Source organism: Triturus cristatus, chromosome 7 (genome assembly GCF_964204655.1).
Source record: "Triturus cristatus chromosome 7, aTriCri1.1, whole genome shotgun sequence".
Lineage (NCBI taxonomy): Eukaryota > Metazoa > Chordata > Amphibia > Caudata > Salamandridae > Triturus > Triturus cristatus.
This window is the reverse complement of record NC_140590.1, coordinates 333,967,736-333,988,537: the sequence shown is the minus strand read 5'-3', so window position 1 is coordinate 333,988,537 and position 20,802 is coordinate 333,967,736. Positions and strand designations below refer to the sequence as shown.

The window sequence follows — 20,802 nt, the reverse complement described above, 5'->3', positions numbered from 1 at the left end:
ATCACGCCAGAACTGGGCATCCTAGTGGGTCCCTGTGGGAGTCTCACCGCCACCCCATGGCAGTATGAGATCAAGGCGAGTACGGGTGACTACCCAGCCCAGACCAGTAGGGAGAAAGGGGAAGAAGCGCAAGTCGGGCTCCTTCACAGCTCTATCCACAGCTCCATCCATTGGCCAAACTTCCCTAATTTCGACAGATTGATCCAATGGACAGTGCGTTACCAAGAGGAAGGGGAGTACCTTTCAACTTTAAAGTTTCTCCAAACCAGCCTAAAATCTATACAAAGTTCAACTTCTTAAAAGAGATCGGTGCTGCCCTTTATTCAAGCAACACTGCACTTAAAGGCCTTCAGTCCCCCCTTCAACCAGTACAAACATCTCAACCTCTACAGATAACCACAGCAATAGTCCACACCCAATCCAATGCCAATGAGCCGGCCATATCACTCATGGTGGACACGATGGACAATATTAATGCAGTCTCTAATAGTAACCCAATCATGAACATTTCAGGGGCATCTTCCCCCTTAGTCAGTCCAAAGGCTTTGCCCACAAGTCATCCTGACCAACTCATGAGAACCCCGGCGACTGCCACACATCCAGCGGAGCCTACAAAGGGTAGCCTAGGTACCAAGCAAATCCAGCAAATGGCAGACCAGGCCTCAATTAACCCAGTCAATTTAGCAACAGCAATACTCCCGCCTCTAGCAGCGGGGGACGTTCAACATGTACCTTCAAAAACTGATAAAACCGCTTCAACAGGAGCAGGCAGGCGAATATCATATGGAAAAGGGCAACCAGAAAAAACGATCTTTGACAGCTTTTTCAAGCCCCTCAAACCCTTCAGCGGACGGGATAAGCAGGCAGAACTCTCTACCGGCACCACATGGAAAAGGCACTGGCAGCCAGTACCCAGATACGACCATCCCTAACATTGCTAACAATGCGGCCTCTTCGGATCCTAGCCTTACCAGTCTGACCACGCTGTCGCCAACAGTCAACACTAACGATTCCAAGCAGGAAGAGAGAAGGGCGGCCTTACCCTATTTGAGCACTCAAGAAACGGAAGATATGCTAGCAGCTTATTCTCCAGACCGCCATACGGGCACATCCCCAGCTAGGACGACTCAGCCAAATCCACCAGATGACAAGCAGCCCCTCAGGGGAGAGGACAAAGGGGAGCTAAAGGAGATGGGAGGGTCAAGAGAACAAGATGGAAGTGCCTGGGTCTCTATCCTAAACACCATGCAACTGTCGGTGGTGGCATTACAATATCAGTCCGACAAGATGGACATCCAGCGCTCTCTACTAAACACTCTGGCTGTGTTCACAGCAGGCATTGACGAAAAACTGGGGGATCTTAACGGCCTAATAAGAAGAGCACAAACAGAAGCACACATCCGCTGCGGATGCAGTCAGATCGTGGACAAGCTATCGACCCTTCCATCAATGCTCACTACAGTGCTTAATGAGGTGAAGAACAAATCATCTAACTCTGTTCGCTCCCCTCTGGCGGCCCAACCTCAGGTCTTTCAGATCCTGGAAACAAACGAGGACATCTTGATAACCCAATGAGCCAGAACATCATATGCACTGACTCCGGCACTCAGCAAAGAGTGGGGTCTCCCTCCACTGTTAGCGAACTTTCCAAGACAGACCAAGCTGATATAATCATTACAAAGGCAAATGCCAAACAACGTCAACAGAAAAGAAAGGGCCGTAATCAAAAACTACTTCTTCTCAACCAAGCAGCTATCTATTCAATCTTCAGCAAACAGGGTCCTAAATTAGACACTGATCGAAAAGAGGGGGGCAGGCAAAACACAGCTCTGGTCCAAACCAGCGCCTAGCGAGACACAGCAGCATCTCCTTGTCTCCCTAACATTCAAAAGTCCTTAGAAGATATAGGACACAAGAATTTGATTCAGGTAACAACGGCTCCCCAAAGTGGATGTGATAACATCGCCCCAAGCTCATCTTCCTTATTACCACCCCAAATGCCTCTAATCGATCCAACTCGGCCAAAAGGACAAGAAAAAGCCCAAAACATTACTGACCTTGTTATAGAAAGGAATTGGGTGCCTAGAATGAACGCAATCTGGCAAACTACCATCGACCACCACGACAATAATGACCGGATAAACATGAACTGCACTACTCAAAAACCTGCACTATCAAGAGAAGGAAAGCAACCATGGATGGTTCCAGACCAGCCGCTTCAGGACTCTCTGCCCCTGCAGCAGTTAATGCCACCTGGCAAACCAACCTTAATAACAAACACTGTAACCAATCACAGCACCGACAGAGAGGATGTGCCACCTCAATCGAGGGAGGATACACAATTTAACTACCAACACGGTCCTGCACTGCATGTTGGAGAATCCACAAATCGAGAGCAGGCCCCGAAAGGTTTGTCAATTGGCTCGAGCGTCACATTGCTCCAACCTGAGTACACTTCAAAAGGGCATCAAGACATCCTGAACAGGGGCAACATCTTGAAATTATTACGAGCCATTTCCAATCTAGTAGACCTGAATACAACCGATCTTGCAATAGAGTTTTTTACGCCTGAAAACCCAGCAATGCCTGAGGCTACGAGGGCTTCATGGAAATCAGTTGCTATTGCTCAGAGCATATTAAATGAGTATCATACCTTTAAAGGCTGGGGTATCAATGTTACTTTTCAGCAAAATCCAGCCTACCCAGCGCCTCTTCTAATTCCCAGCCCTAGGCCTGGCATTAAGAGCCACCCAAGGCCTCCAATCTCCCTTCTTAAAGGGGCACTGGGTTATTCTCCTCAACGAAGGCCTCTCATTCAGGGCTCTCAACACGCTTCCCCCTGGGAAGAAACAGCTCCTGGAAGTAGCCTTCGATATCCTGAGTCAATCAAAAGAACCATAACCCTTTCCTCAGCTACTCAATGACATTACAGCTAATTAGACACAGGCAATAGACCACAGAAATAAATGGAGATTCGTCTATGCTCATGGAATGTCAATGGCTTGGCTACAAAACTTTCTGACCCTGATTTCCTGCAATATCTCAACACGTTTGATATAATCCTGCTGCAGGAAACATGGCTTACTGAACCATTACACATACAAGGGTTATTTTGCTCTGCAATACCAGCCACAAAAGGCGGGAAAGCCGGTCATTCCTCAGGTGGGCTGGCAACTTACATATCCACAGCCACCATACCTACAGCAGCTGCAGTCAGTCGCAGAGGTCGCCCTAGCAGTTAAATTCACTTTCTCCTTGGCAGGGGTACTTCATGATGTAATGATTGCCAACGCATATATTCACCCAAAACGTATAGCAACTGTTTCGGCGAAGATTATTGGCCAAATAACAACTTACATAGGCAGCATTGAATCACCAAACCGTATCCTGTCGGAGGATCTGAATCAATATTTATTGGGATAGTCAAGGAATCGAAGCAAGTCTCCAATCCTCAAACTGCAACATACCAACACAAGGGGACTTTTCCTATGGGAAAATTAACAAGAAAAATAGACGTCTTCTGGAAGACCTAGAAACACTCCAACCTTAGGGCCCTCAACTGAAGATTTTCTGGCGACTTTCCTTCTGTAGCCAGCCATTACTCTGCAACAACTGGCTCAATACTGCATTACACATTCGGCAGTCTTTCGTTGTTCTCATTTATAACCGGCTTTAGACTGGGTGACAAGGGGGACAGCGACCATCGCCCACAAGAAATCTCCATAGCTGCAACTGCTCCTTCTGGCATTCAGCCGGCTCCACTCTGGGGCTCTAGTTATACGTCGGACTACAAGAGAATCAAATGTACGGCAGAAAGCATCGAGTCCTTGTCAGAATCAGCAATAAATCTTATACTTACACACCCGATTGTAATGGACCACATACAAAACTGGGAACGCTTTACAACCAGTTTTAGAGAACTCCATGCATCGCAAATAAAAACGAAGCGCCCTCCGGCCCTCGAGCAAGGGAAAATGCTAACTATAGCACAAGGTGCACAAATAAAAGGCCTCAAAAGAACCATAAACGGCTCCATAAAATCTCTGCGTCTTGATCCTGGGAACCTATTGCTCCTCTCCTCCTTGCGATAGCAAAGAACCAAACTAAAGAAGCTGAAATGGGGAATTTACATAAATTATGAAGACTACACCTGGGCAAAACTCCTTCACAACAGTGCCCGCTTCTGGAAAATGGTAAACACAATCATTCACCCGCAACACAGGGGAACCTCTTCACATATATCAGAGGAAACTTGGGCCAGTTATCAAATACCCATTTTAACTACCAAATTGCGGGCCCTCCACAAACTGACCAGAGCAGGCCAGCTCCGGACGACTGTTATGTTGATATTCGAATAAAGGAAATAGGCCCACACAGGGCACCATACTCGACTTAACGCACCCTAAAGACTCGCCGCACCCCGCACCTTCTCACAACATGAACGTATGATTCACATAGCAGTTATGAGTGCACAGCCAAATTTCGTACTAGTTTATCTAGACTGGGCCACCTGTCTGCCGCTGTCACGTGGGTAGGGGAGGGGGGATGGGAACGGGGGGGGGGGGCAGGAACTTATTCCCTAGTTGGAGGATTATTAGTGTTGTTATGAAGAGTATAGGTCTTACGAACATAAAACTATAAACTGCAGTTGCACTGATATAATGGATAAATAGTACGCTCATGTGATGGTGATTCTGTCTGTAACCTAAATATGATCTATGGATATCACAAATTGTACTCTGCCTATCTGAGCCCAAAGTGTATATACATGCCTTTTGTACTTGATACAGTGGAAGCAGTTTTTAATAAAAAATACGTTTTAAAAAAAACGAAAACAAAAACGTTAGCTCCTATAAAATGTAATAAAGTGACCCAAAGTTATCCTATATACATGTTTTAATAAGCTACTTTAAGTGGGTGACCCAATGAGTGCTGCTGCGCATTAGTGGCATTTCATTTACTTGCCATGTGTACCAGTGGTATTATAGACAAGGGACTTACAAGTAACTTAAAATTATCAATCAGGGGTAAGCCAATTGTACCATGCTTTGGGGTAGAGCACAAGCCCTTTAGCATCGACTAGAAGTAGTAATGTGCACAAAGCTCTAAAAGCCAACAAAAACAGGTTCAGAAAACTAGAGGGGTGAAGGCAAAACATTTGGGAGTGACCCTGCTAAGAGGGCAAATTAACAATAAGCAATGTTAGTTTACTACATAGTGTTTTTAATACAAATGCTATAACTGGAGGTGGGGGTGCCTCAAGGTTCCATCCTGAGCCCCACCATCTTCAACATATACATGGCCCCTCTAGCGGAGGTAGCGGAGGCGTTTGGGGCCCGGGTCATCTCATATGCTGATGACACCCAGCTCTTGTTCACCTGCAGGAAGGGAGAGGCCTTTAACGGCGGCAGAATCAAGGACTGTCTGAGCGCAGTCTTTGCGTGGTTTCAGCAGCACAGCCTGAAATGCAACTCAGACAAATCTGAGCTGCTCTTTTTCGGCTGTGCCCCTGATCCGGGCTGGAAGACATGGTGGCCCCAGGACATGTCCCCCCCAGAGAAACCATCTTCTCAGGTAAAAAATCTCGGAGTGGTGTTTGACGATGATTTATCTTTCCGTCCACACATCCTGGGATTAGCAGGGAAATGTTTCAGCATCCTTAAGATGCTCAGGAAATTTCTTCCTCTGCTTTCACTGCAGTACCGTAGGAATGTAGTCCAGGCGCTTGTGGGCTCTCGCCTGGACTATGCGAATGCACTCTTTGCAGGCCTACCTAAGTATCTGTTATCCAGACTGCAGATTGTTCAGAATTCGGCGGCCAGAGCCATCTATGGGCTGCCCAGGAGAGCTAGCGCCTCTGCGCTCCTGGCTAGGCTGCACTGGCTCCCAATTTCGGGGAGAATTAGATTTAAGCTCCTCACTCTGGCATTTAAAGCCCTCCATGCGATTGGCCCTAACTATTTGAGAAAGCGTATTGTTTTCTATTTGCCGCGGAGGTTGCTGAGATCGGCGGACCTGGCTAAAATGGAGGTGCCTGTGGTCAAACGTGTTCGGATGGGAGGTCGTTCCTTCCAATACGTGACAGCTTGCTTGTGGAACGAGCTCCCACTTTCCCTTCGGAAAGCGAACAACCTCCTGGCTTTCAGGAAGGAGTTGAAGACTCTGTTTTTTACCAAGTAACCCGCTGTGACTGTAGTAGGTTTGCCTTTGGTTTCCTGTTTCTCTGGGCCTCTTTGCCAAAGCGCCGGGACACCCTTTTGGGGTAGCCGTGCGCTCAAAAAGTGCGGCTTAACATAACAACATAACTTCCCAATAAATACAATACCTCCTACTTTGAGTTGGCGGAATCGAAGGAAAACCTTTTTTTCTGTTTCCCACTTCCGTTTCCATCTTGAACACCATTGTCCAGGTCCTACCTGTACGGCTTCTACTTGACCACAAAGCGAATTAACTCCGTTGTCGCCCGGATCTAAAATAAGCTTTTTTCACACTTGTCTTACTATGAATTGTGTGTTGACAATAGTTTTAGCCTTGTGTATTTTTACATTGCTCCTACAAAAAAAAAAATTCTGATGTGAAATGCATTAGTGTTCATCACACAACTTATTATGGCAAAATGAACACATCTGTACTGACACTTTAAAAAATATAAATAGTTATGGTACTTATGTGTGTTGTGCTTGTGGTGCCTGTGGGTGTGCATTCAATAGTGTGTGTGCATGTTGTTTCTGTGGTATGCAATATGTAACAAGCATTTGCAATGCAATTGGTCTCGCCTTTGGGATCTTATATGTATTTAGCTATGCAGCACATTAGCCTGGGTGCTGAAACATCTACTGTTCTTTAACATGGAGGGAAAGTAAGCACCAAACTGCGTGACACGCCAGCTAAGGGAACACATGGAGGGAAATATTGCCTTTCAGCTGGAAATGGTATAGTCCAAAGCTCTGTTTTTAATATAAAATTAGGGCCTTTCGTGGTCATATCACTGAAAATACAAGATTTGAAAAAAATATTATGGTCTACGGGTGCTCGTTGAAGACAATTTCTGTGGACTGGAATCTAGAGAATACTAAAGTGATGCTGGTATTTTACTGACCTCTGCTGGTCATTTTCTATCAAGAAAGTTAAATAGAGGCAGTTGCCAGAAAACTTTTATAAAAGAATATCCCTCAGCAGAAAGCAATTCTGGTATTTTACTGACCTCTACTGGTCGTTTTCTATCGAGACAGTTAAATAGAGGCAGTTGAACAGAAAAAAAAGTCCTAGGGATGATCTCCAGAGCCCACAAAATACATACACATACAAGTATATACTAAAGTATATGCAAGAGGTCTCGAATGCTCGACCTAAAAAGGGGGCATAACACATTACCTACATATATTTTTGAAGCAAACTAAGCATATATGTATAGTGGCACATTAATAGGTAGTACTTACCAGTCCCCACTCCACCAGGGACTCACTCAGTCAGCAAACCGCCGCTAGGACAGTGCCATCACAACAGGGAAATCTAAAAAGGCTTGGAGCACACCCGCCAGCCTGACAGTGACAGACTACTGTCAGCCAGCAGAGGAGTCCTCCGCATCGACAGATATGTGTTCCTTACACGAGGGTAAAAAGTCAGTTGATGTGGATGGCGGTTCAGCCCGCCCACATCCAAATACGGTGGGCGGGACTCTGTCAGCTTGACGGAATACTTGTAACCGTCACCACAGAGGGATGACGAAGCCCGCGCCCTCCGCGATCTTCCCCCCACTAAGTGGGTGTCAGCTGATATACTATGTGCGGATGACATAGAATGTGGGGCCGCTGCCTTTTCCGACCGACTCTGTGCAGCCATTCATATAGTGGCCCCGGAAAAGAAAATAAAAATCGGCAATAAAGGTAAAGGTGCCCCGTGGTTTACGGAAGAACTCAGAACTTCCAAACGTGTTTTACGCCATTTCGAACGACTCTGGCGGAAAAACTACAACCCTCAGGCCCTGGCAGATTATAAAGGAGAACTAGCCTCATATAAAAAAGCGCTGCTGCTTAGTAAGGCAGTCTTCTATGGAAACAGGATATTGTCTGCCTCCAATAAACAAAAAGAAACGTTCAGAATCCTGAAGGAACTCAGTCAAAAACAATCCAAGACCCCCCCACCTAGCAAAGAACAATGTAACAATTTCCTCACATATTTTTCTAATAAAATTCAGGATATTCTGATGGAGATTGGCAACTCTTCCTGCACACCTTTTCCCAAAGCAGCGGATGCCTTGCAGGTTACTTCGGCTGAATCCCTTTCCTCTTTCTCACCCTTTGGAATAGATTCACTCCAAGGCCTGGCCAAAAGGATAAAATCAGGCTCCCCAGCCGACCCTTGCCCGCCTAGTATTTTTAACCTTGCATTTCCAGAAATTGAGCACACATCCTGGCACTTCTTAACGCCTCCCTAAGGTTAGGGATTGTTCCTAGCTGTTTCAAGGAAGCTAGAATTATCCCCCTCCTTAAAAAATCAGGTGCGGACATATCTAATATGAAGAACTACCGCCCCATCTCCCAACTTCCCTTCCTCGCTAAAATACTTGAACAGCACGTGCTGCAAAATCTCTCCAGGTTCCTCGAGGATCACCAGCTCTTGGGGGACAGGCAAGCCGGCTTTCGTGCTCATCATAGCACTGAATTGGTGATGCTATCTGTCCTCGACGACATCAGATTGATTGCCGACAATAAGAAGCCTTGTGTGCTGGTCCTTCTTGACCTATCGGCAGCGTTCGACACGGTCAACCACGCCATTCTCCTGGAAAGACTACATTCTAGAGGAATCGAGGGATCTGTCCTACAATGGGTCACCTCTTTTCTGACAGACCGCACCCAAAGAATTCAGATGGGTGATTGGGTCTCGGAGAAAGGCCCTATTACCTGTGGAGTCCCGCAAGGATCCGCACTCTCACCCCTTCTGTTCAATGTTTACCTCAGTCCCCTAATCAAGGCTCTATCGGCTATGGAATGCCAGATCTTCAATTATGCAGATGATACTCAGCTCATTCTCCATATTGAGAACTCTCCCCAAGCACAATCCAGGGCAAAAGAGATTCTACGCTTTACGGTTGACTGGATGACGGCCAACTCACTTAAAATCAACCCTGACAAAACCGAAGTTTTGGCCATGTCAGATGACCACAATCCGTGGAACTCCCTGTACTGGCCCCAGGAGCTGGGTGATGCTCCAGTCCCGATCCCGGTGGTTAAAAGCCTGGGAATCAAAATAGATGACAAACTTACCCTGGCCAACCAAGTCTCCACGGTCTTTGGCACTTGTGTGGGACTTCTCCGACTATTAAGGAGGCTATCCCCCATCCTCTCTTTCTCTACCATGACAACTATTGTATCTGCCATCATCTTGGCTCGCCTTGACTACGCCAACTCCCTGTACATAGGACTCCCTGACTTTTTAGTCAGAAGACTTCAGATAGTTATGAACGATACGGCCAGGCTCATTTTTAAACTACCAAGACACTCTCGAGCCACGGCCCTTCTCCAACGCCTTCACTGGCTACCTGTGAAACAAAGGGCTAAATTTAAGGGCCTGTGTATCGCCCATAAAGCCATTTATGGCCAAGCCCCCACCTACATTAAACAACGACTCACAAAATACGTGCCAAGGCACTTACTCAGGTCCTCCACAGGGAGTTTGCTTTCCTGTCCCAGTTTCAATTACGTTTCTAAAGGAGGGAGGGCCTTCTCCTCCGTCATCCCTACTCTCTGGAACAAGCTACCCAGCCAACTCCGTGCGGAAAACTGCCTTCTTCCTTTTAGGAAGCAATTAAAAACCATCTTGTTTTTAGAAGCCTGGGCTTAATGATCAATGCACTGCTAAGATTCTACGCTATTCTTCGACAGCGCTTAGAGACCTTTTGGTATTAAGCGCTTAATAAATCTAAATTAACATAACATGACATAAGATCTAAATCAGGCCATACGTTTTTCAGCCAGAATCACTTTATCAAAACCAAATTCTACATACTGTTTTAGGTGATTCTCTCTGGGTAGGCTTGTGGATATCAACATTCAAAAGTGGGGCTGTCCTCACCTCTATGTCCTTAACACAACTGAAACTTTCCCTCATAATTGCTAAGAATGTGTATATTCCATGTAAGGACTGGAGGCTAGTATTATGCTAGTTTAAAGATCACTTATTACTAGAGGGCCATATCCACTATGAATTTGAATTAAATCCTCTTAAAGGTAGAATGCCCTCTTGACTCAGGCATCCACTGCCTCCGTTAGACCATCATCCAAATGGATGATTTCTTCCTCCATATATGTGGGCCTTCACACAACAGACCTATGCCGGAGAGGAATATTATGGATCGGCATGAAAAACAAACTCACCCCTTTCAATTTTTAAAGTCGAATTGCTTATGTTGTTTGCAATTTACGCTCAGTAAACAGCTGAGGAGCAGCTCTCCTATACACACAATGATACAATGGTGAATCAAGTGTCTGGCAGAGCGGGAGTGTGCAGACCTTCAAGCCCTAGGGGTAAAAGTTCCAAAGCTCCTCTGATGACTGCACAGATGTGGGGCTTATAGCGATGGGATTAAGCGTAGTTCTTTCTCACACTCCCTAGAGGTCAGTGGACCATACCGCTGAAGGAAAACGATGCGGCTAAGATGATCGGTTGCACAGGGAGAGGCCAGTGGGAAGGAGTCCCACTGCCATCTGTCAAAGACAAGCATTGGCAAAGCCAATAGGTCTCGCCTATAGGGCCTTTTGGCTTTGTCAATGTTTTTTAGCCAAGCTGCAAAGCATTGTGGCTGCTAACCTCCCCACCCAAAAAAATGGATAAAATGGCCGCTGCTTGTAGGCGTGCATTCAACACACGTGCGCATGTCTACAAAAAGGCCCAGGCTTTAAAAACTAATGAATGTGTTGCAGGTGTGGGCTAGGAATGGAATGGGGGTGATGCAATTGACGTAACAAGACATTGGGGTGAAGCAACACTGAATAGGAATGCAAGCATAATTGCATTACATTAACTTGTTTCTGAATAAACAAAACGTTCTAAGTAATAAATATAAGTCAAAACACAGTGATTGAGTCAGAACTTCATCTTAGCTCACACTACACTAATGGGAATGTTAAAGAACAACCGGATTTTCATTAAAGAAACAAAGACAAAAGATGTAAGGTAGTTTATAATTTGGAAAAAGGGGAACCTAGCTTGATAATTGTTTAAGGTTAGAGCTAAATGTCAGTTTACCAAAAGTATATAGATCTGCAAAATATATCTGCTGTGAAATTTTTCATTATGGAAACATAACATGATGCATGAAAATGTAAGCGCCATATGGACCCATGCTGGCAAATCAATCGTCCATTCGATCATTGGAGGGTTTGGCCTCTGCTCCTATGGTGGAGGACATCTGTGCCTTCACTGGACCGACCGAAGACACTGAACATTGGTGAGCAGCTGCCATGTTTGTTGCACCAATTCTGAAATTAATATTTTCAAGAAAAAAGCTCCCAAAGTATGAGTTTATTTTTTGAAAACCACACCAAAGAAGTCAATGCTTGATTACTCTGCCCTGGGCTGCCATTCCTGGAATAGCTGCCCAGCACATGGAAATGCAGACCCGGTTGGAAGTAGGGAGACGTAACCATCACTATGACCTGGTGTCTCAGTGGCTGATAGGCCACCATGTCAAATGTTTATGCAAGCAGAGGCTCTAACAATGCAAGCCTGGGGTTTTCTTCACTCTAATGAGTCTCCAGCCCCACTAACTCTAAATGATACCCACAGTGTGTTCTTTAGGTATATCATGGCAGTCCCGAGTAGCATATCATCGCATGTTTGCCATTTTGAATTGGGTATGCCATATATCGCAGACCTTATAAAAATGTAGCCCATTCTTTTATGGCATAGGAGTTGGTCATCGACAAAAAACATGCTTAATCAGGACATCTTAAAGGACAGTTTAAAATTGGAAGGGGCTCTATCCATCCCATGGCTAAGGTATGTTCAGGACTTCATGTGTGACCTCAGCCATTTAGACTATTATACTAAGCCTATTACTATGTCCACGATCACAAGAAAAGAGCTAAAAAAAAAAAAAAGAGGGCCTCATGCTACTAGACACACTTAGAATATTGGCAGAGATCACAAAGCCCATTGTGCTGTCAAACCAAATTATTTTAACAACTTTTAGTATTCAACCATATTTAACAATGGTACCTGGTGGCGATGAAAGGTTTTTATTGACCAGACTCAGACTTGGGATTTTCCACAAACTTGTAAGTTTCCCAAAAATGAATGACTGGTCACGAGTAATGCACTTGTGTCCTTGCGACAACTGCTCAGAACAATCCACCATACATGTTGTTTGATTTTGTAGATTCTATGATGAATTAAGGAAACACGTATTGTTACAACTTTAGAATCCTTAGGGAGCAGACAATGTCGTACTGTGTTTACTGTATTACAATTTTTGGAAAACGAACACATAATTTGGAGGGTAGCACTGTTTTTAAAGAGTGTACTCAGACACAGGAAATGCATTGTAATATAAACATCTAGCCTACAAAGACAAAAGGGATAGTAATTCAAATGAATTAATTTTATAATTAACTATATATTTTAAATTCTTAATCTTACCTGTGTACTGTATTGTTATGTGCTTTTATGATTGTCTAAAATAGCAAGCGAATAAAGTTTTACTTGACTTGATACCCATAGTGTCTTTAACAGTATTTATCAAGTCGCTATGTGATATTCTATTCCTGCTATATAGATCGCTGAGTGATATACTATTCCTGCTATACAGACTGCAACCTCACACAATGGACGAAGCTTTCAGTTTCTGTCACAGCCCCAGATAAAAGCACCTGATAAAATACACAGCAACTGCTACAAATCGACTCTGTTCTGCATTGGAGGAATGGACAGTCAATACAGGCCACAAGTTCACATGGCATACCTAAGGCAGATGTATGTTATACAAACACCCAACGCCATCTTTACATGCATACACACAAACATGCATGCAGATAACACCACCACAAGAAGATTCTTCCAATACATAAAAACACATACAGATGGATATACACACACACACCCCCAACCCACCCCCTTCTCCTGCGGGACTAATTGAGGGGTTAGGACAAGAAAGCTGAGTCACTAACAGAAAAATGAGGTGGGGGCCACTGAGTAGGGGGATACAGAGGGTGAGGAGTTGGGTGGTTAAGGAGTGAGGAAAGCATCTGATAAAGACGTAATGAAAGGGTCTGTGAATGAGTGAGGAGAGGCTGTGGAGGGGCTGGTGGTGGGAGGGTGGCAAACGCAGATGAGCAGAGAAGCAGCAAGTGAGGGTGAGGCAGGAGCAACGAGTGAAGAAAGTGGGTGAGACAACAAAAAACTGGTGAGGAGAACGATGATGAATGAGAGGTACAAAGAGAGGGCGAGAGAAAGAGAAGGGAGAAAGGAGGCAGGAGAGAAATTAAAAGACAAGCATTGTGCAGGGAGTGCCTCTTCAGAAATGACAGGAGCCAGATGGTTATATGAGGTACATTTTAATCCAACTTCGGTCGATACAACCAGCAGGGCAGCCAGTGATAGAACAACGGTCTCACATTCTAAGCCATACATTCCACCCCTATATTCCAGATCAAACCCACCAGCCCAATTCCACCCACAGGGTTCCACCCCCGAGCAAAGCCAAGACCCAGCACATCTTCCCCCTATACAAACACAACACAGAACAATTAATACAATCCTATTTTCTAAGTTGGTAGAGGGCTAAAATATTTTCTATACTTCTGATATGCTAAAACAATTCTACACTTCTAATATACAGATTCTTGAATATATCAATTATACGCTAAAATATAGAACAAAAACCACCACCTCTTCCCGTTGATCCTTTTAGAGCAAATAATGTTTATCTTACATAGTCCCGCAACTACACAGCTGTTTTCCTTTCCCTCAGTGTTCTGGTTCACACACGATTCCCAGTGGGCTGTTTCTCACCTATAATCGAGTTATCTATGTTGCATGTGACTCATGGTCTTTTCTGTAAGGCCAACTTCTCTTAATTCCACTATTTACCATCCCCCATTCTGACCACATGCTTCTTTACACACACCACTTTCTTAGGATCTGACAATTTTGAATTTCCCTTGGTAATTATACCTGGTAATTTAACTCTTAAACCAATCATGTTCTTTAACTTATATTCGCTGCACACTCTTCTCGGAAACATATCTCCTTTGAGCATCTGCCTGCTTTTTTTCGACACACACCTTCTCCACAGATACTTCCAAACTACTCATCCATGGACAGACCACTTCATTGGCCGCCTCCCTTCCTTTGAGCAGAGCAAAAGGCGACATTCCTGCAACTACACTGGTGCTTTGAACGCAATCTCCATATATCTTCTAACTCTTTTCTCCACTCCAACCCATTCACCAAAGACAACTGAAACTTTATCCTTGATTACACAATTGCACCTTTCTACCATGCCATTACTCCTAGGAGCATAAAAGGAAGCTGTTACATGTTTTACCCCCAGTTATTCATGAACCTACTAAAATCCTCTGACGTAAATTGCACGCCATTATCGGTAACCAATTCTTACCGGGCTCCTTCAAACAAAAACAACTCATATAAACATTTCACCACTTCTCCTGTGTTCGCAGACCTTACAAACTCCACCTCTGAGCAACAAGAATAATAGTCTACAAGGACCTACCTATAACATTCTTTGAACATATTCATGGGTCCAGTGATGTCCATGTCTAACTTGACCCACGGTCTCTTTAGCACTGGCACTGCTTCAACAGGACTGGGCACGGTAAACTGTGACTTGTCGTTCACAGCACACGCTACACACCCTCACCCAGTGTTCCACCTCCCTGTCCAATCCGGGCCACCAAAATGTATCCCTAATTCTCCTTTTCATAACTCTCATCCCTAAATGTCCTTCATGAGCCAATATCAATACCTTCCCTCTCGTACCTTGGGGGACCACTAAAAAATTAGCCCATCTCAAAATACTCTCTGACACACTCAACTCCTCAAATATTTCTGTGTACACCTTAAGGGTATCAGCTACCTTCTCATTTGGTCATCCTTTACTCAACCACCAAACTAACTCCTGAAGCACTTTATCCCGCTTCACTACATCTTTCCATTCTTCTTCCTTTATACACTCTTTCTCATCGATCACTGTACTTGCCACCACACAAAAATCATCATTATTGTTCTCTTCCCCTCTAACCATCATGGGCAATTGTGACAAGCAGTCAGTAAAAATATTTAATGTACCAAGAATATACTCCAACTTGAACTGAAATTCCTGTAGCCATTAATGCCACTTGGCAATCCTAGGAGTAGCTTTACAAGCTGCTCGAGTAGAAAACAGATTGACCAATGGCTTACGGTCCGTGCGTAACGTGAATTCCACACCTAACAAATACCTTCTAAATTAATTAACCCCACCAACACGCTATGGCTTCACGTTCAATGACAGAGTATGTTGCTTCGGCTCCTCTAAATGCACGTGATGCAAATGCCAAGACCTAATCTTTGACATTTCTTGACTGCATTAATACAGCACCCAACCCATACTTGCTTGCATCCGTTACCACAATGCTGGGATCATGTGTGTCAAATGGTTTAAGTGGGATGGCATCTGCCACTTTATCCTTTATCACACAAAACTCCTTCTCAACCTCACCCGTCCACTCAAATCTAACATTGTTCTTTAGTAATGCCCTCAAACGTTTCGTTCTATCCGCACACTTAAAACTTGAACTTTGCGTACATTTCTATCATCCCAAAAAATTATTGTAATTGATCCTTATTCTGGAGTGTAGGAAAATCTTTAATGCCTTTACCAAACTCTCTTTTGGTTCCACACCATTATCTGACAAGTTGCGACCTAGGTAATCCAAACTAGAATCTCCAAATCGGCACTTGCTCGCACTTAAAGTGACGCCCATGTCTTTTAATATAGCTAAAAACCACTGCTAAATTTTTATCGTGCTCCACCTGATCTGCAACAAAGACCAGTATATCGTCCTGGAAGCATTTTACCTTGTCAACACCCTTAAGCATTGCCTCAATAGCACGTTGAAACACATTTGGGGGTGAAGCTAACCCAAAGGGCATTAGCTTGAATCTAAGCGCACCCTTGGGTGTGACAGAGGATGTCAAATGATGTGAGTCTTTATGTAACACTATCTGATGGTATGCAGATGACATATCAAGTGTAGTAAAAATGTTAGCCCCCTTGAGCATGGTCAACATTTCCGTAATGTTAGGCAGAGGATGTCCATCAACCCAAATCCTTTTTTTAAGATCCCTCAGGTCGATACAATTACTCAAAGTACCATAGGGTTTCCTTGCTAAAACTACAGGGTGAAAGCCAATCCAAGCTCTCTATGGTTTCCATTATGTCCTGTTTGCGTAACTTCTCCATTTCTTCATTCAACTCTTCCTTCATGGCAAGAGGAACATGTCTAGACTTATGAACCACAGGCTTCACACCCGATTTCAACTGAATTTGATGGGTGAATACCTTAATTTTTCCCAACTGACTAGAAAAGACTTCTGGAAAAGCTTCTGTCCATGTACACTTACTTTCAGATATGAATCCCACCACATCCTTGCATAATACAACTTGATCATGGCTGTTGGGATCTAACTTGATGAGCATTTTCCTCTGGTCCATCCACCCCAGTAAGTTTGAACCTCCTGCTGCTACATACACTGTGCCTTCCACACTGTTCCCTTCAAAATTCAACTTCGCATCAAACTCGCCACCTTATCAATAGCTTGCCACCATACGATACTTGTCACACCTTAGACTTACGTAATTGTACGTTGTAAAATCTCTTCAATTCATCCACACCTATCAATGTGAATAAGGATCCAGAGTCTGTTATCATTTGCATACCAATTCCATTGACTATAACCACACAATGAAGTTTCTTAATAGCACAACCACTCATTGATGATATGTCCTTGCCTATAAGCAATGCTTGGTTCTCTTCATTCACCATGAATACAACACTCCCTTCATCTGAATCAGACGAACAATCCAGCTCCGGCCTGATTCCAACTGTATCCACCGTTTTATACTTTTTACCATCATGGTCCCACTTAGCTCTACACACTTTCATGAAGTCCACTTACACTTACACTTACACTTTGTCTATGGCTGGACACATAGAATAATTCCCTAAATGGTTCTTACTCCGACAATGATAGCATTCTACAGGTTTTCTCCTCTCTTCAAATGAGGATACTTTCTTCTTTCCTTTTTCCTTTGTCTTATTCTGAGACTGAAAAACATGTACCTGCGAGCTTACAGTCATCTGCTCCATAAATGTAACAGTAGCTTCAATACCACTCGCAATTTCCACAGCTTTGTCCTAAGAGAGATTATCAACAGATAACAATTTTTCTTGCACTTTCTTACTGCTGGATTTTTCCACTACCTAGTCTTGAATCACTTCCTCGTCAAATGCTTTAAAATGGCATTTGGATGGCAAAATTTTAAGATCACGTTCAAAATTTTCCACAGATTCTCCAGGTAACTGCTGCCGTCTATAAAATGTATGCCGTTCCATTATATTTATATTCTTCTTGAAACGTAAATCCAATAGTTTCATTGCTGACGCATACTCATCCACATCATCGTCCTCCCCAACACAGGAGATGGAGGTAAATGCTTTAGTACTCTCCTAGCCTCTGTGCCCAAAGAGTGGTGTAATAAAGCAAACTTCTTTCTTTGAGTAAATACCTCACCTTCAATGGCATCTATATACGCTTCAAAGCACTTCTTTCCACTATTCCCACTCATAGGAGGAAAACCCGGTGATGCAAAAAATGGTATCGGAGGTACTGAATGTTGCATGTTTGTTGTAATTTACACCCCCGATTGCATGCACCCCAGTTATAATGATATTACAAAATTATATTCTACTGTGTGTGGTCGTCACTACACGCCCCCGTGTGAGAAAAAAAAAATAATCATTGCGCTCTCCTCCACTTACCCCCCCAAGAAGCTTTCACAATTATTAAATCGTCAATATTCAAATATGCCTAAACATATTTAGAGATTACAGTTAAGTTCAGTTACCACCTTTTAAAAATGCAGTCAAATACATGATTGCTAAACATACTATTCCGGTCAAAAGACTGTAATCAGCACGATGCCTTGCTTAGCCATAGCATGGCACTATGCGCCCGCGTTTGTATACCCTTCATTTTTAGGTCTCGCCTGGCTATCGCGTAAGCGATCGCTCAGCGAGACTTTAGTAAGGGGCTCCCAAAAGCGGATTGCATGGCGAGCACGCGCACAATCACATGCATCGTGCCGCCATGCAATCCACTTTTGGGGAAGCGCTTCAGGCCACCGGCGCGTGCACTGGCGACGGGCGTGCGGTTACGCGCACAATGACGAGCAGAGGCGCCATATGGCTTTCCTCTCTCGTCATGGTGCGCGCACATCGCACACCACTCGCCAGCCAGCCTGCTTTCACTTTTGCGCCTCAGTCTTGTTTTCTGTTGTTTTCCGCAGTTTGCACGCCCATATCACTTTCTGTTGATCTGCAGCCCAGAGCCGTCCACTAGGGCTTGCAACAGCATGCAGTTTCCTTTCAGAGGAAGTATGCAGCACCGAGCCTTGCATTCTCTCGTGCAACCCCACCCGATCCCAGGCAGTTCCCTCCTTTACCCTTTAGCTGTGCTTCAGTGTCGCGTGCGCTGGACTTTGAGAGCCCCACTGATTTGCAAGATCTGGTAAGGGAAACAGTGACGCATATCTCATTTGCATGCAGTAGCCAGCCGAGCACGCTGTGTGAATAATTAAACGCATTTAAGCATTTTCCTGATCAGATAGCGAGCTTTTGAAACGTACCTAAATGCTCGCACCGTGTGCCTTTGATCATTCCTTTTTGTAAAAATAAACATGCTTGGCTTTGAGGTTTCTTTCAAGCTTCGGCCCGGAAAGGTCTGTGCAGGTTTTCCTCAAGCTAGCGTGCCTGCATCATTGATATCAACATAGGACTAATCTGACGCAGCATGTCACCAGTGAGCCCCCACAATCCTCCACCCCTGGTGCACCCTTCACAGTGTACCTTCTCTTGGTCAGCTCGCACTGTAAACTAATCTACATTCTCCCTATCAGGATAGGTATGACTTTTTCACATGTCTTGTATGTGCCGTTCTTTAGTTGTCCCCACCTCGTCTAATGTATACACATTGGTGGCCCTATACATTTTGAACAGGTGCAGCACAAGCCTGGGATTGCACAACGCTTGGTATGCATGCAAAAACCTTTCTAAGACGATTGTACCATCGGTACGTCTAGGGCATAGTTACACTATGGCGAGGCTGTTCAAATTGCAATGACCGACTAGGTGATGGCTAATTCTTAGTATACGGAACACCAAAGATTCACCAGAAACGGAGGCTTTCCAAGTGACAGCAGCAGGATTCTTCAGACGCCGACGTGAAATATCAGCAAACCAAGAATGTGGTCTTAACTCACACATTCACTAACTCATCCACCTGCACATTCATCTCACTGATTAGGCACACACTCTAGAGCTGAGTCTGCAACCTACTACACCCTTAGTGTACTTATTCTGTGGGCGATGAAAGCTTGTTTTAAAAGCCACCATATTTGTTCGTATTTTACAGTGGCAGTGAGCTGCACGTTAAGCAGGACTTCCCGTGCCACTGACACTGTCCCAGCCCTTCCAATATGTCTGACGCAGTAAATTGGAATTTTTTTATTTTACTAAAAGGCTCCATATTTTTGCCTTTACAGCGGCAGAATAAATTAAGGGTTTGGTTTGCAAAAGAAAAGACAGCTTTCATAACACACATAATTTACAATGCAATAGGTCTCATATTTGTGAGAGTTTAAGCTATTAGCATTGTAAATGACAATGACCTTTTATTTGTTTTAAAAACCAAAACATAAATAAAAGGCATTGTCATTTACAATGCCAATAGCTCAAACTCGTGTAAATGCGAGACCTATTGCATTGCAAATGCTTGTGTTGTATTCTGTACCACTTTTCTCTTGTAACGTAACTAGCTCTATTGTACAGCGCTCTGACACCTTTGGGTAATGTCAGAGCTTTATAAAAATGCACTAAATAAATAAAAAATAAATAAATAAATAAATAAATAAAGATTGAAGACCCAAAGTTTGAAAACCTCAGGTCTAGGAAGACAAGTCCTTTAAAACCTAAAACATAGAAGTAGGACAACAATTCTGCAACAATCAAGAGACAGGGAATACTATAACTGACAGCACCTAGACACAAAGAAAGCGGCTTTAAAGAGAGTAAAATGTAAATTTTACACACAGTACCATTTATTATTTATAAATACATTTCTTTCTAAAAGATGTCTGTTCCGTACACTAACCTTGCTTAAATGTGTCACATACGTGCTGAGCTTTTACCGGATGTTGTTTTCCATATTACGAACACTTCCGGGGCACATAACTACTAATCAGGCGGCCGAACGTATCCTGCTAGCCTTGTGGTAGGACAAGACTGCAAATATGTAAGGAGATCTAGTATTGGATGCACACTAGCCAATTATGATGTGCCATTCTAAATTCCGAAGTGCCCATTGGCTGTGAAGTCCTTACGTGCTTCAGCCCCCCCCCCCACCACTGTCTACTCGTGTGTGTCAGCTTCTTGTTCTGTCGACTGGTTTATTGTAGCCGCACCCGAGTACTTCGCAGGTCTTTAAATGGCCATTTACTTGCTAACGAGGCTTTGTTGTTTTTTC

At 44.0% G+C, this 20,802-nt stretch overlaps 1 protein-coding gene across 2 annotated transcripts in view; it reads right to left on the bottom strand.

Annotated features, from left to right (window-relative positions):
* TSEN34 (tRNA splicing endonuclease subunit 34) overlaps positions 1-20,583 on the bottom strand; it is a 143,106-nt gene extending 122,523 nt beyond the window's left edge. The window contains exon 1 of one of the 2 annotated variants that reach the window (XM_085616459.1): positions 20,431-20,583. The gene's annotated coding sequence lies outside the window, so the exon portion shown is untranslated. The remainder of the gene's footprint in view (positions 1-20,430) is intronic. The other variant, XM_085616460.1, reaches the window with a different exon arrangement.
* Between the last annotated feature and the right edge of the window lie 219 nt (positions 20,584-20,802).